This window comes from Parambassis ranga, chromosome 10 (assembly GCF_900634625.1).
Source record: "Parambassis ranga chromosome 10, fParRan2.1, whole genome shotgun sequence".
NCBI lineage: Eukaryota > Metazoa > Chordata > Actinopteri > Ambassidae > Parambassis > Parambassis ranga.
This window is the reverse complement of record NC_041031.1, coordinates 8,894,256-8,909,175: the sequence shown is the minus strand read 5'-3', so window position 1 is coordinate 8,909,175 and position 14,920 is coordinate 8,894,256.

Sequence of the window (14,920 nt, the reverse complement as noted above, 5' to 3'; positions counted from 1 at the left end):
TTCAACAGCAACACTGTCTCATCTTGAGGAGTGATCTGATTTGTATTACTGCACTGATTGAGTGAGGAGTGCTGGTTAGTAGCGCCTGTCGAGACAGCAGGATGATGGTGGTTAATATTGTTTTTGATTAGTCAGCCCCTTTTCCTCCACATGTGTGAGTCACCGAGACCGACGCTGTGTGGCTTTGTGCCTTGGTGTGAAAAATATCTCTCCTTCCCTAAGCCCCTTTCCCCAGCGTGGATGTCGGGAATGTGACATCGCACCGACGCTTTGTGGGGGGGACAATAGGGCCCCCATCTGAATGTGACACATCCCTGTGGGAGCGGTTGTTGTTTTTAAACGTTCTCTGATCCTCCCCTTTGCACTGCAACAGTTAGGTCTTGATGGTTGACTGCAATATCATTGAGCATCAAAAAATAAAAACACAAAATGTATGACTGTATTGATTTGCATTCAGACTCTGTCAGTGTTTAGTCTTCTGTCAACTGACATTTGGCTGACTGTTGTGGAAGTGATGACACATGGCTAACGGTTCAAGAGGTGTGGTGGTCATTTCCATTGAACTTGTTGTGAAGATCCTCATCATTGGGACCCCTGGATGTTTTTCTGCAGTTATTGTGAAGGGGCATTACCCACAGTGATACAGTATAAGGCCATCTGTGTAGCAGGCTGTCTCTAGCTTTTAATTTTAGTATGAATGAAACCGTGTGTGCAACCGCTGTCCATGTAAACGTGGAAACCATGAATTAGCCTTAATGTAACCGAGGGCACTATGGCTGTGGTGTGTTGTTGGCCAGGAAAGAGGAAGTTACGCAATTATAGACGTTATTTGACCAAAAAAAGCTAAACTAAGAACAAAAAAGATGATGTCAGAGATGGTGGAATTTTTCTGCTTCCACTGACTTTTCAGACTTGCAAATGACTAATTTCTAACCCTCTTATTTCTCACATCTAACTCTCTAATGTCAGTGAAAGCTTTTTATCATACAGAGACGCAGGTGTTTTCCATCCATTAAACACAACAGTTACAAATAGACAGTGGTATAATGCGTAGTGCGTAGGATGCACTTCTTTGTAGAATCAGGGTGTGACACTAACTAGCACAGGTCAACCTTTGTTGTGTTGGTTCTTTTAGGTTGGCTGATGTGTTAGAGCTTTAAAGAGAAACGCAGTCTATGGGACTGATTGAGATCACTAAGCAGGTCTGGACTATCAGGTTGCCCTTGAAACTAAACCGGGCAAATGTGTGTGTGTGTGTGTGTGTTGAAATGCTATTTTTGGTTCTAAATTTCAGAAATGTCACCTCTGGAATTCAATCACAGTCACCCCACCTGTTTTCATTTTCCTTTGTCTCTTCTTTTTTTCCTCTGTTGCACACACACACACACACAGGCTTCTTCACTAAAAGGCTTCACTTCTATTTTCTAAGACAGTGGTGTGATTGTTTCAGACTGCAGGTGTGTTTTGGACGATGGGAGTTCCCTCTCACTAATTATAGACTCAACACTGACATCTTTATTGTCACTGAATCCTCTCCCTCCTCAAACACTCCCTCCATATCTCCCTGTCGTTATTTTCTTTTCTGACCTCACATTCAGGTCAGACGCTATTGAGCAATTACGTCTCAGAAGACTGCAGTGGTCTGAGAAAAGAAATGAGCTTGGTAAACCGAGCACTGGCCACAACATCCTTTTGCTTCTGTGCTCATTAGCAGCCCTCTTTCTTTGGCTTCTGACTTACGTCCATCCCAGTGGGGTATCGGCTCGCCCCCTCGTCCACCAACAAAGACCCCACATCAAACACAGTAACGGCCTGCCAGGAAGTGACACCGCCACATCACAAGTCTTTGTTTAAGAGGCTTGGTTCAGCATGGACTCACTTCAGTCGCTGCTGGGATCCAAGGGTGATTGTTGCAGAGTGAGTAGGTACTGGCTACTGTCCAGGATGGCATTCCTTTCACTCCTGTGCGTTAGTGTGTCTGTGTGAATGTGTCAGACCTCATTTGTAGGACCATATATAGTGAATCACATCCAGTGAACTTAGCAGTGATGGAAGTTTTTTTCCATCGTCTATGACCACTGAATCAAACTCCCTTGTCTTTAGTCAGTGCCAGCCTTTGCTGTCCATCTCTATAGTTACTGAAAGCTATGCCAAGCAGGGAAAACAACATCATAAAAAGTAAATTGCTGTTGCGTTTTTACAGTCATTATTGGATTCTATAGCTGGGTGGGTGGGAGTAATGGATTACAGATGTTTCTTTGTGAGACTGAAAGAGATGTTTTGTGTGCCTGTGTGTCACAGCAGGATTACAGTACACAGAGAAGATGAGTTATAGCTTTCCTGGTCAAGGTTATTCAGAATACTTCAGGAGCTCCCACACCCAGCCAGTGCCTGTCATTTATCAATTTGTGTGCAAATGTGATGTAATACTCCCTTTGTTCTCTGTCTGTCTTTTGCCTTTATCCTCATTTGCTGCATGTGACTCAATGTAGGAGTCTAAATTTCCAAAAGAGCAAAATTTCCCAAGATAAATCATGCTGCACAAGAGCCTTTGGTCAAATGTGAAATAAGTAAGATGTGCTTTAATTTGAAAAGAAGCAGGCTGGCACGGTGGTGCAGTGATCGGCGCTGCCGCCTCACAGCATAGGGTTTGCATTTAGCTGTGGACTTCCTGTGTCTCCATGCTTCCTGCATGTTAGGTTAATTGGAGGACCTAAATTGGCTGCAGGTGTGAGTGTGAGCATGAGCGCTGGTTTGTCTCTCTATGTTAGCCCGCTTGTTGACAACATCAAACCACTTATAAAATGTAACTATGCATCTGATTAATTAATCCAAACTGCTAAAATATACGTGGTCTGACAGTGGACTGACACTTTACAGTAAACCCCAAAGGAATTATTTTGAAAACACGGCTCTGGGTATGACTTGGGATTTTATTTGGGTTTTTGTTTGGCTGACATTTGTCTGACCCCTCCCTTCTTCACGCCCTGCACATTTCTCCATTTTGTCCTCTCTGACGAGTTTTCCATTCTCTTATCTTGATATCCAGTTTGCTTCACTGTAGGTAAAAATAGCCCTTCTGTCAAGATCATTGTGTCTATTTATTCCATTGTAAACAGTGCAGCACTGTTGTCTCACTGTGCTTTGGGGTACAAGTTTCATTTGCTTCTTCCTGGTATTATTTTGCAATCTTGCACCATGCACATTGTTGTCTGTCATCTGTCAAATGATGCTACACACGTGTGTGTATTTGGGCTTGTGTGTGTTTATAGTGTGTGAAACCGGGTGGATTCTCAGGCTAAAGGAGATATGCTGTCTGCATTTGGACAGGCTCTTCCTCGTGGCTGATTACTGCAGAGTCATAAACGGAAACACAGAAAGGAACACGGGCGCACATCCACCAACACACACAGACGCACACTCACACACAGACAACACACTGCTGACCCTACACACCCAAGAGAAGGCCCGTCTTGCATAAACATCAAGACTGTTCTCTGTTTTCCTATTTTTCCAGTGCCCCGTCCTTTACCAGTGCAGCTGGGTTGTCTGTCCGTGGTGTTGTTTTCATAAGTGCACTGTAGAAGTGGGTGTTAGTAGCCTAAACTACACACTAAAAATACAATATTCTAAATGACTATAAATAAACAAAAGAGGGAACCAAGGGAAGAGGAGGATGTGGAGGAACTGACCATGAACACAGAGTTAGTGTTCACGGTCAGCGTCACAGCTGTCATTTAAATGAACTGACACATACAAACACAACAATTTAAAAGACATAGTAAGTTGTTGTTGTTGTTGTTTAGTGAATTTACATCAATTTATTGAGGAGCTATTACAAGACGCAGTTGCTTAAGCTTAGGGTAATAGCAATTGTTCTTTCTTCATTATTGTCCAACATCTCATTAGTTGCATCACCACTACTAAACATGGACTTTTTTCATGCAGTGTCAGTACATCCTGCTGTGGTCTTCTATGTAGCAGCTCTGTCTGTGTATCATAATATTATGTATAAAGACTGTTGAGAGCTTAAAGTGCAGATTTTGCTTCTTTAGTTTTGATCTTTCAAAGGAAGATGACTTCAAAATAGAGAGATGCTTAAAAAAAGTTGTAAACAGGAGTTTGGTTGTACTGTTGTTATTATTTTTGGTTTCCATGACTGTAGTAGGGGAGATAAAAAGGCTGGAAAGGGCATTTCTCGTCATAGTTTAGGGTTAATCAGTTGCTAGTTATGGCTCCTCCAGGTTCATTGTAGGTGCAACTGAAATGTATGACTGATTAGTTTTTTCCCTTTCTGGGTCATGAGGTGACAATGTGACCAAAACCATTTAAATACTAAAATATTCAGGCATGCCAAGATTAAACAGCTTGGTGTGATGAGATGATAAACTGAAAGACACGTGGTGGTCACTACCTTCTTACCACATGACACACCAGTTACACTCTCACACATACATGGGACCTCACCACCAGGAGATATGTACCCGCACGCGGAAAACAAAAATAGTTTGGTCCGTCTTCACAAACAATAAGTGGAAGTCATGGTAATGATACAAAACCACACACACACACACTACTTCCTGTATAGTTTTTTTCATTGATTAAATTTGAAACTGTATGACTCTCATTCTTAAAATGAGTGAGATAAGTTTAGATTTAGCTTTATTCCTCTTCCGTTAAACAATGATCACAGTCACTGCTAATGTGTAATGTCCCTCAATTCCTTTGAACGCTGTAGTCACAAAGTCCCATCACACATTTCTTCCCTCCACAACACCTTTTCACACCCCTCCTTCTCTTTCTAATTCTGTTATGTCTGTGTGGGTGCCCTGGCTGTGTCATGCTGCTGTGCCACCACATTCCTCTCTGACCAGTTCCTGTAGCGTCTCAAAAGCAGTAAAGAAAGAAGAACAGAGCAGAGGGCTGAAACTGGCTGCAGTGACAAACAGACAGACGTCAAGAGAGCGTGGCCCTGTGAGGTCACTGCTCCTGTGATGCACTGGAAATGCTGCTGGTCTCCACGGAGGCGCTGTGTGATCATTTTGAGCTAACGGTTTAAAAGCGTAACATGGTTGGTGTTTATGGACTGTTTGAACTAATAGTGGAGTACAGTTTAGGAGGATGTGGCCTCACCAGCTCCCCGTACAACAGTGGATCTTCACTAAACACTCTGTAAACACTGAGAAGCTGAAATAACAAAGCGTTTGAAGTGAGGAAGCACGATTGTTGTGAGAATATGAGGGTGAAGGGGTGTGTGGGGGGTGGGGCTCAACAAGCTTTTTGTCCTCTGGCCTCATCCAAGACATTTCTGTGTTTTTACTGCAAAAGTCTTGACCTTCAAATGAATAAATGGGAAAAATAGGTCCTGTCTGGGTATTCAAGGGCACGATAAACATAACATACATACAATGCCACAATGGGGAGGCACTTATGAGGTGGTAACACTTTCACATAATCCCCCTGGGTTTGGGCAAAACTGATGGGAAGCAGCTATTTCAGTTTTTCTGTCAGTATTTATGCGCATAGTGGGAGTCAAAAACACACTTCCTGGTTGTTTTTGGCACTCTTAGTCTCCATACCTAAGTGTTTGTAAAGAGCCGAGCTTCCCGTTAAGGAGAACTCTCTTTATGAGCTTTGTTTCAGTGGAATGTGTGTAAAATCCTAAGAGGGGCTAACTGTATTTTAAAGTATGCTCCCACCACAGCCAATGAACTCTGTGCATGCCAAACATTACTAAGCAACACCCCTATCTAGTATTGCTATGTTTGGAGACAGCCAGGCACCAGGCCTTTTAAACCTGCATATATTATGCACTAATGGCTAATCTGATAAAAGAATTTGAATGACTGACCAATGGAAAGAAGACTAATGGAGGGTATAAAACATTATCAGCTGAAGTCATATGGCCATTATATAACTTTCAATTATGACTTTATATTGATAGTCTACCTTTGAGTTTGGCCAAGAGAACTTTCTGATTCATGTCTGCCTTTAACTTCACCTGTTACAGTTCCGAATCAGAATCAGAAATACTTTATTGATCCCAGGGGGAAATTGCTTTCATTCCAGGTGCTCCATGTATACTCAAAAAAGACAAGTTAGAAATATAAATAAGGTAAAGTAGTAAGTGTAAAATAAAAATAAAACCTAATAAATTCTAAACATTAATAAACATTCAAGTCAAATCCTGGCAAGTGAAGACTGAAGTCATATATAATACAACTTGTACCGTGTGCAGTAAAATCTTGTCTAAATAAATCCAATATGGATATGATTTCAAGACAGTGTGTTAGATCTGATCTCAGAGGGAGGAGTTGTACAGTTTGATGGCCACAGGAAGGAAGGACCTCCTGTGGCGCTCAGTGATGCATTTAGGAGGGATCAGTCTGGCACTGAACGTACTCCTGCACCTCAGCAGCATGTGGTGTAGAGGATGGAAGCTGTTCTCCAGGATCCCCTGCAGCTTAGACAGCATCCTTCTGTCTGACACTGCTGTCAGGGAATCCAGCTCCACCCCCACCACATCACCGGCCCTTCTGATCAGCTTATTGAGTCTGTTTGTGTCCGCTGCCCCAGCACACAACAGCAAACAAAGTGGCACTGGCAACCACAGACTCATAAAAAATCCTCAGCATAGTCCGACAGATGTTAAAGGTCCGGAGCCTCCTCAGAAAATAGAGGCCCTGGCCCTTCTTGTAGAGGGCTTCAGTATTTTTAGTCCAGTCCAGTTTATTGTCCAACACCACTCCCAGGTATTTGTAATCCTCCACAATGTCCACACTCTGCCCACTGATGGAAACTGGAGCCGCGAGTGTCTTGGTCCTCCTCAGGTCCACAACCAGCTCCCTTGTCTTTGCCACATTGAGCAGCAGATGGTTCTGCTCGCACCATGTAACAAAGCTGTCAACCACAGTCCTGTACTCAGCCTCTCCACCTTTGCTGATACAAAGGTGGAGAGTTGAGAGTAAAGAAATTATTACTTAATGCACAGTTTGTGGACTGCTGCCAAGAACCACGTAGGAGGAGGTAACTGACAAGAGTGCAGGGCACTAAGGCTGTCTTTGGGAGAAGCTTTTGATTTGATGCATGAAGCCACAAATTGGACTGATGTCCAAGGACTACGGTCACACTAGTGAAGGCGAAGAAGAAGTTCAATTCAATTCAATTCATTTTTATTTATTTATTTAGCGTGTAATTGTCTCAAGGTGCTTTACAGAAACCCAGAGCCTGAACCCCCAACAGTGGCAAGGACAAACTCCCTTTTAAGAGGAAGAAACCTTAAGCATCCTGCTGTGGTCTTCTATGTAGCAGCTGTCTGTGTATCATAATATTATGTATAAAGACTGTTGAGAGCTTAATTTTGCTTCTTTAGTTTTGATCTTTCAAAGAAAGACAACTTCAAAATGGAGAGAAAGTTGTAAACTACAGGAGGTTGGTTGCACTGTTGTTATTATTTATGGTTTCCATAAATAATCCATAGGGTATCCATAGGGTTAATCAGTTGCTAGTTATGGCTCCTCCAGGTTCATTGTAATGCAACTGTAATGGATTTGGTTTTCCCCTCTGGGTCACGAGGTGACAATGTGACCAAAACCTACTTAAATAATAAATTATTCAGGCATGCCAAGATTAAACAGCTTGGTGTGATGAGATGATAAACTGAAAGAAAACAAAAGTGTTTCTAATTTACAAGGGTTTCCAAGCATAAATGATCCCTTGGGTTGAATGGCAGCTAAAGCAACCACACACACACAAACACTAACAGAATCTTTCTGTTCAAATGTCAGGTTGTGTCAGGAGAACAGGAATGTAATAAATGAGGCGTGGTAAGCAAGCAGCTATGACAGGAAGAACAACAGAGTGCTAAGTGTAGCCTGGGGCGGCTTTCTTCAAGGCATGTACAGGTAAGACCTGAATGGACCAAGATTTACAGAAGGAGGCCTGACTCACTGAGATAACACTGTTTCATAAAGCGTCCTCTGTGCTTCCTCTCATCTCCGGCCCGGTCCAGTCAGACCTCCATAGTAACCTGAGTAAATGTGTGATGAGGCAACAGCACTCAGGTATCTTCAAAGCTCCTTTACAAGCAAACATATCACATGTCCCTCTTAAAAGAGAATGTTCCACTCCCACAGAGATGCTTTCAGCTTGCAGTCAGGGACCCTGTTTAATTGCCTTTGTGTGACATGAAAGGGAAACCTTTGATCGCCACTAACACACCTCTGTGTGCTCTGCTGACTGGTAAAGGTAAGATGAAGAACATACCATTGTCATGTCAGGCTTTTTTTTTTAATTCTGAGCTCACACAGTAGCACCTGTAGATAAACACGTTGTTCACATGCATATACTGCTGTATAAGATGCAGGGCACTCATGAATGTGAAGGATGGAATATTTCTGAGATGGCTCACCATTCCTCTAAATACTTTGCAGAACAATCCACGGATTATCTAAATTGTTTCCTCAACACGTGTTTACCTTAGGCCTTGTAAATGCATGTCGGACATGTTTTACATGCACAATAAGTAAATCACTGAAACTACCCGGGGACACCTTGATAAACTTCAGCCAGTTCCTGGTGTAGCTGACAATGAATCACTGTTATTGCATCACAACACATCAGGGAAGTGATGTGATGCAATGCAGAGTCAATTGAGAAAGTGGTATGGCAAAATTTATGAGTGATCACACACTATTTAGCTAATTAGCTATAGCTGACTTTCAGTGGTTTTAACTTTCAGAGTGAAACATTAGTTTTTGTTGGTCAAAGTTCACTTATTCTTGGTAGCACAGTTCTTGTGTTATTCCTTGAAATAATATCTTCATATTTGGTAACATTGTGGCCACACTGTATACAGCTTTGTCGTGTTGTCTAGCCTCATCAATGTCCTTTACAATACACGTCATGTTGCTAGAAAATATTTTCACACATTGCTTAAAAATGATGTTTCTGTTTTATTTTTTATGAATAATAGGGAAGCCATAAACACTGATTTCACACCTCAAAAACAAAATATGAGCTAAGTGAATGTGTGTCTCATAGGCTCATATCGATGTCTATAAAACTGGTCTTGGCTCTAACAGTTGCAGATAAAATCATCTTTACTCATTTTACAGCCAGCTTTGATTCCTGACTTACAAAGCTTCAGGATCTGGATGGCTGCAGTTATAAGTTTCATCACTGATGATCATGACAACACAGGCAGAAAGGCCACAGTGTGTTTATGTGTTGTGTTATCAAGTTACACTGGAACCGAAAGCAGCACTGATCAAAATCGATACTGGTAAGATTCTTTGCATTCCCTTTCTGTAACCTATTGCAGCATCAGTGTCCTGGAAATATGTATTGTTGACGAGCTGCCAACAGAGGGTGACTGACCCACAAAATAAAGAGTGATGAGAGACAAAAACATTAAAAAAAAGGGGGGAAAAGGGACCCTGGCACCTTATGTTTTTTTTGGCACACGATTGGTGATCATAAATGTTGCATGCAGCTGTTGGAGCATCGATGGGCCAATGTATATGCGGAAAACTTTAGGCCACAAACTTATCACTCACCTCCCGGAGTGCATTGGCTGAGCATGTGTGGGCCTTTTTGTGAGTATATCCATTGAAGACAGAAATCTCTGATACACATGTCTTACTCATTTATCTATGATCAAACATAGAGTCACAATCAGATGAGAATTACAGTAGTCACTGTCTACTAGGTTGCTTTGGCTCCAGCTCACACACACACACACACACGCACGCAACACAATATAACTCCTTGCTTTTTATCCAGCTCCCCTCTGGTGCCTATGTAACCGGATCCGGCTGTCCTGCCTTTCTCATAGAATGGAGAATGTCACAACGATAGATCAGCGTTCCACAGACTCTGCTGACCTTCACACAATGCTGCTTTTGAAACTAAATGTGTGTGTGTGCTTGTGTGTGTGTGTCTGTGTGGCACAAGAGGGGAATCCCTGAGACAAATAGTGTATATTTTTTTTTACAGTCCCAGAAACTAAATGGTGAATTTGCCAACATAAGCACGCTCTCCAGGCTCTGCAGACTCTTCTTGGACGATGTGGTTTCTTTTATTGTTTTCACAAGTCAGCAGAAATGAGAAACATGGAACACCAGTGTGTTGATTTGAGAAGAAAGATGATTCGTCATAAGTAAGATGACTCTGTCTGCCTTGAGTTTCCTTGACTGAGTGTTGCCTCCCATGATGAAAAGTGGTTGTTTATTTTTCTGTCGTGGACCACACTCACGTCCTGTGCAGAGGGAATATGCAGACAGTCCCAGCTGTGCTTCATGGATTATGTGAAATATGCGGAGGATGTGTGGGAGACAGACATGTTCAGTTGGAGCGTGGAAATAAAACCGATCCAAGCAGACAGACAGTCTGATGCTGACACACAGGATGATGAGGCAAAGAGGGAGAGTTCACCACAGTCACAGACAATATCAGTCCTTAGCTCCAGACTTTTATGGATTTGACATTTTAGATACTGCATGGTACACTGTGAAAGACATATAACCAATCCACAACCATAGTAGCATCACTAACAGCAACCTGCCCATTATATTCTAAAAATCATTTTGTGTGAGGAGTACAACACATGGTAGTTTACCCTCACACATTGACTTGATTGTCTATCAGTCCATAAACATGAGAGAAAGTCTTCAGTTGGTCCTGCATTGGTGGGTGGGTTGAATCACACCATGACATGTAAATAAAGAGCTACTACTACTGTCATGTTGTTAAAACAGTTGTACAACGGTTGTAATGTAGTGGCCAATATCACCCAATCACAGAACAATACATTTCTACATTTCAGACCTGACACACCCAAGGTCCCAATCTCATCAACGTGAGGGGTTAATCTTCATTATGATGAACCATCTACCTATTTTTCCAGGCACATCTGGATGTTGAATTTTATGAGGACTGTCATAACATGTCAGAGCGAGCGATCAGGAACACAGCTGATCAAACCTTTTCCACATCACCACTGTATTGCAAAAAACTCAGTATTTAAATCAATCTGTATGAAAACAAGAAAGTCTAAAAAGCTGATAAGGTCAAAGCAGTGTACACTGCTGTAGTATTATATCTTCATTCACAGTATGTTGTTATTGATGCATCTTGAGAAACGATGTTCTTATCTCTGCTGATGCAGAGGGAAGAAAATGTACCTGCCAGGTGAAGGTGTGTAGCAAAGTGTTGACACTAATCCCTGTCTGTACATGTACGTGAATACAAAAAATGAACTTGTCATGACATCACGCTCACTGATTTACCCTCCTCACGACTCAGGAATGCAGCCCAGGCTTCCCCTTCTTCCAGGAGTCTGCCTGTGGTACTTTTCCAAAGCAGAGCTGGAGTAGTTTTCCAAAGCAACAGCAAGAAGCAAAATAGCAGACTAATCTTTTTATGTAACAATTAGATACTATCTGCCTCCTTTGTTTCTTTATCCGCTTCATGTTTTGTTTTCTCAAGCATGGGGATACCTCACAAACACACACGTCACAGATTACAACTATCAGCACGTCCATAATTTATAGCACCTCTCTATGTGAGCCACTGTGTCTGCAGACTCTGTTCATAACCCACAGATCATAAAAACCAGAGCTCGCCATCTGGAGCAGCTGTGGCCCAAATTCTGATTTGTATGTTACATTTGCCATAAAAAAAATACACAACATGCAGAGGAGTTTATTAGTTTAAGAATAATGCACATAGGTGTTTAAAGGGAGTGAAGGTAGAGGAACCAAACATAGTATTCGGTACACTGGGTTTGCATTGCCAGCATTCCCCCCTCCCTGACTCTGTATTTAGCAGGCAACCACCCCATCCCACCGCCCTCAATGACAAGGATCTACAGATCAACATGATCTCACCATCCAGGAGGCTCGTGCATCCACACGGTCGGGGGACGGTGGGTGTTAATTTACAAGTTAACATGATGTCATTAAACTGAGCTATGCACGCACCCATCTGACAGCCCAGACTTGACCCCAACATTAGCCAGCATGAACCCCATGCTCTGTCTCCAGGTTTTTACATGAGGGTAAAGGTGAACGGTGCACCCCTGATTTTTCAGATCCAACCATTCTGCATGCAACTTTTTCAGGTGCCTGCAACCTAAGCTTTGCAGGCATTGTTGAGCAGTAGGTAGACTTGAGAGAGTATATTGGTGTATGTTATTAATACCTCAAAGGCTGTCAGTTGGGGGGATTTGAGAGGCTTCTTGGGTTTCAGTGTTTCTGAGCTCACAGACAAATGTCCTTACATGGCGGGTTTCTTCTCCACTCCAATGTGCTAACGACTTGGCCCCCATACTGAAGATGCCACCCCCCATCAGATCCCCGGTGCAACCTATGCAATGTCGCTGCCTGAGTAAGCACATATGCACGTCCTCACTTGGGTCAGCAGGCACTCAGAACAGAAGTTAAATACACACTAGGCGCTGAATACAGACCAAAAAACTTGTGACTAGGGTGTCATAAATTCACTCTGAGGGTGATTTAAATCCCAAGTGAGGCAGGGAAGATCTATGTGGGATGGATGACAACCACTGTCATCTACCTCAACAATGTTTACTGCAGTAAAAAGGGCTCTTGAGCCCACAGTGCTCTGTGGGGGCTGTTCAGTAGTCAGCAGGAGAAGTCTGTGGTTGTGCTGCATAGCTTGAAAAAAAGAGATTTTAAATGAAGAGCAATCATGTGAAATGCAATGAAAGCATGCAAAGAAGCCGAGGAATCGGGAGTATGTCCTATATAGTGCATGTGTATAATGATAATAGTCATAGAGGATGCATTCTTAGAGGTTCCATCGTTGCTTTAGGTTGAAAACATGATGCAGCTCTCAGTACTGCTTTCATGCAGTGACACAGCATGCCTGTCTATCAGCCACTCTCTGACCTTGTCCGTCCATCTGTCCGCCAGTCTACTTTAACACCATCACTGCATGCTGTGTGCCTGCCTATCTGTCTGGTCATCTATTTACAGTAACAGACAGTCTATCCTGTTTGTGTTTGACAGTTGATATGTTATTTCGTCTGTGGTTCTAAGTGATGTCATTCAGGTGCAGTGTGCCAGGGCAGAACGCCCAGGTGTCACCATCTTCTAGCCCCCCGCCACACACCCACCCACCGCCACCCCTCCTGCCGCTCTGTCTGCTATCACTGGACAGACTGGACACTTTCCACTTTTGGATTTCTGGGGATGCATCTGATGCATTGTGTGTAAGACTGGTTTTGCACATCAGCAGCTTTAATATTAAAAAGGTTAAACGGTTATTCTAAATAACACACACTATATAACAAGTAAGCCTTAAGAAGCTTGTTTATAAATCAGCAGATTAATCTACATGTTATTAAGCTGAGACATTTGGACCTTTTTCATGTTACATCGGTGCTTTTTATTATGATTAGGGTGGTAGCTGGTCACTTTACAATACCATGTGACACACTAAAGGGTCAAATGGTTTTTCTGGGATGTTGCAGCCAGTTTCAAAAAATACTTGACAGGTTATTGGATGTAGCATATGTCTATCAGCGGCAAACAGATCACAAAACACACCAGTAGCTCCTTACAATATATTTGACTATATGTGTGGTTATTTGGACACAAAAGTATAAATCATGATATCAGTCTTTTGATGAAGTCCTTCCAAAATAAAAGTCTGAGATTCTACTCCCTGATCATAACTAAAACACCTGCAGTAGTGCAGGTGTGCAATGCTTAGATGGCCCAGTGTATGGATGCAGGTGTTTAGTGCAGTGCTGTAGGTCTGGTAGTACAGCGTGACCCGTGGCACTGTTGCATTGAAAATGTGAGGTGTTTTAAATAGGCAAGCCCTGAGATTGGACTGTGGTGACTGATGGGCCACACTTTCCCTTCCTCGCTCCCTGGCTGTCTGTGCTTTTGCGCTGCTATGATGGATGCCCATCCCTCTGTAAATATAGCCCTACCCCAGCTAGTTAGCATGGCTGGCATGTTCCAGGCTGGTGGTCATAAGCTAAATATATATCCAAAATAAATACTTCCAGATTCAATTCTCAACTGTTGTTTAGACTAGCTGCAGCATAAATCTTAGAGAAAAGTAGTGAGAAAACCATTTTGTAATGAAGCAAAGACAGTGGTTTGAACTTTGCAGAATCAAAAAGCTCAAAAAACCTCAGAGTGAAACATTTTTTTTAGAGAGAGAGAGAGAGAGAGAGAGAGAGAGTGGAGGAAAATACTGCGGTTCTGCTTGAATCTACAGAAGCTCTGCCCAGTGCTGTGGCGACAGCGGTGGCGAGTCACTGCTGTGGTAACAAGTCATTGCCATGGTTTCCATCCAAACTCCCTGATTCTGACTTCAAATGCACTGATATTGTGGAATGGATGTTGTGGGTGGAGAAGTGGAGAAAGCCTGCCCAGTAAGTGACGCAAGTTAAAAGACCATGATGTTAGTGTGGCACTCATTCAGGTGTGTTGTTCCAAATGAAGACAGACAACTGGATTTGCTTCTTTCAGTTGCTGCTTGGTACTGAGAGAAGAACAATGGCAGTTCTAAAAAGGTGACAGACACTTTATCAGATCAAACAGCCATCACTGTAGGCATCCACAGGGCAGGGACACCATCAAATCTGTAAGCTGCTGTCTGAAAACAGACCACAGAGGTATTTGAAAAGGGGGAAATCATTTCGATCTCACAAAACAAGACAACAGACTCTTTGAGTTTGGTTCAGAAGACCTTATCAGACTGCTGCCACCGTGACCACATCAGTAGGAGGGAATCTGGCTTTGTCAGAGTTCATATTCTCTCCACTACAATAGAAAGCCTTCTCCGCCTGCTTCCACCCCGGCAGACTTGCAGCACTGCAATCATCCAAACATGTCTCTTTGGTTTTTCCCTTCCATTGATTTGTGTCGTACAACCTCAC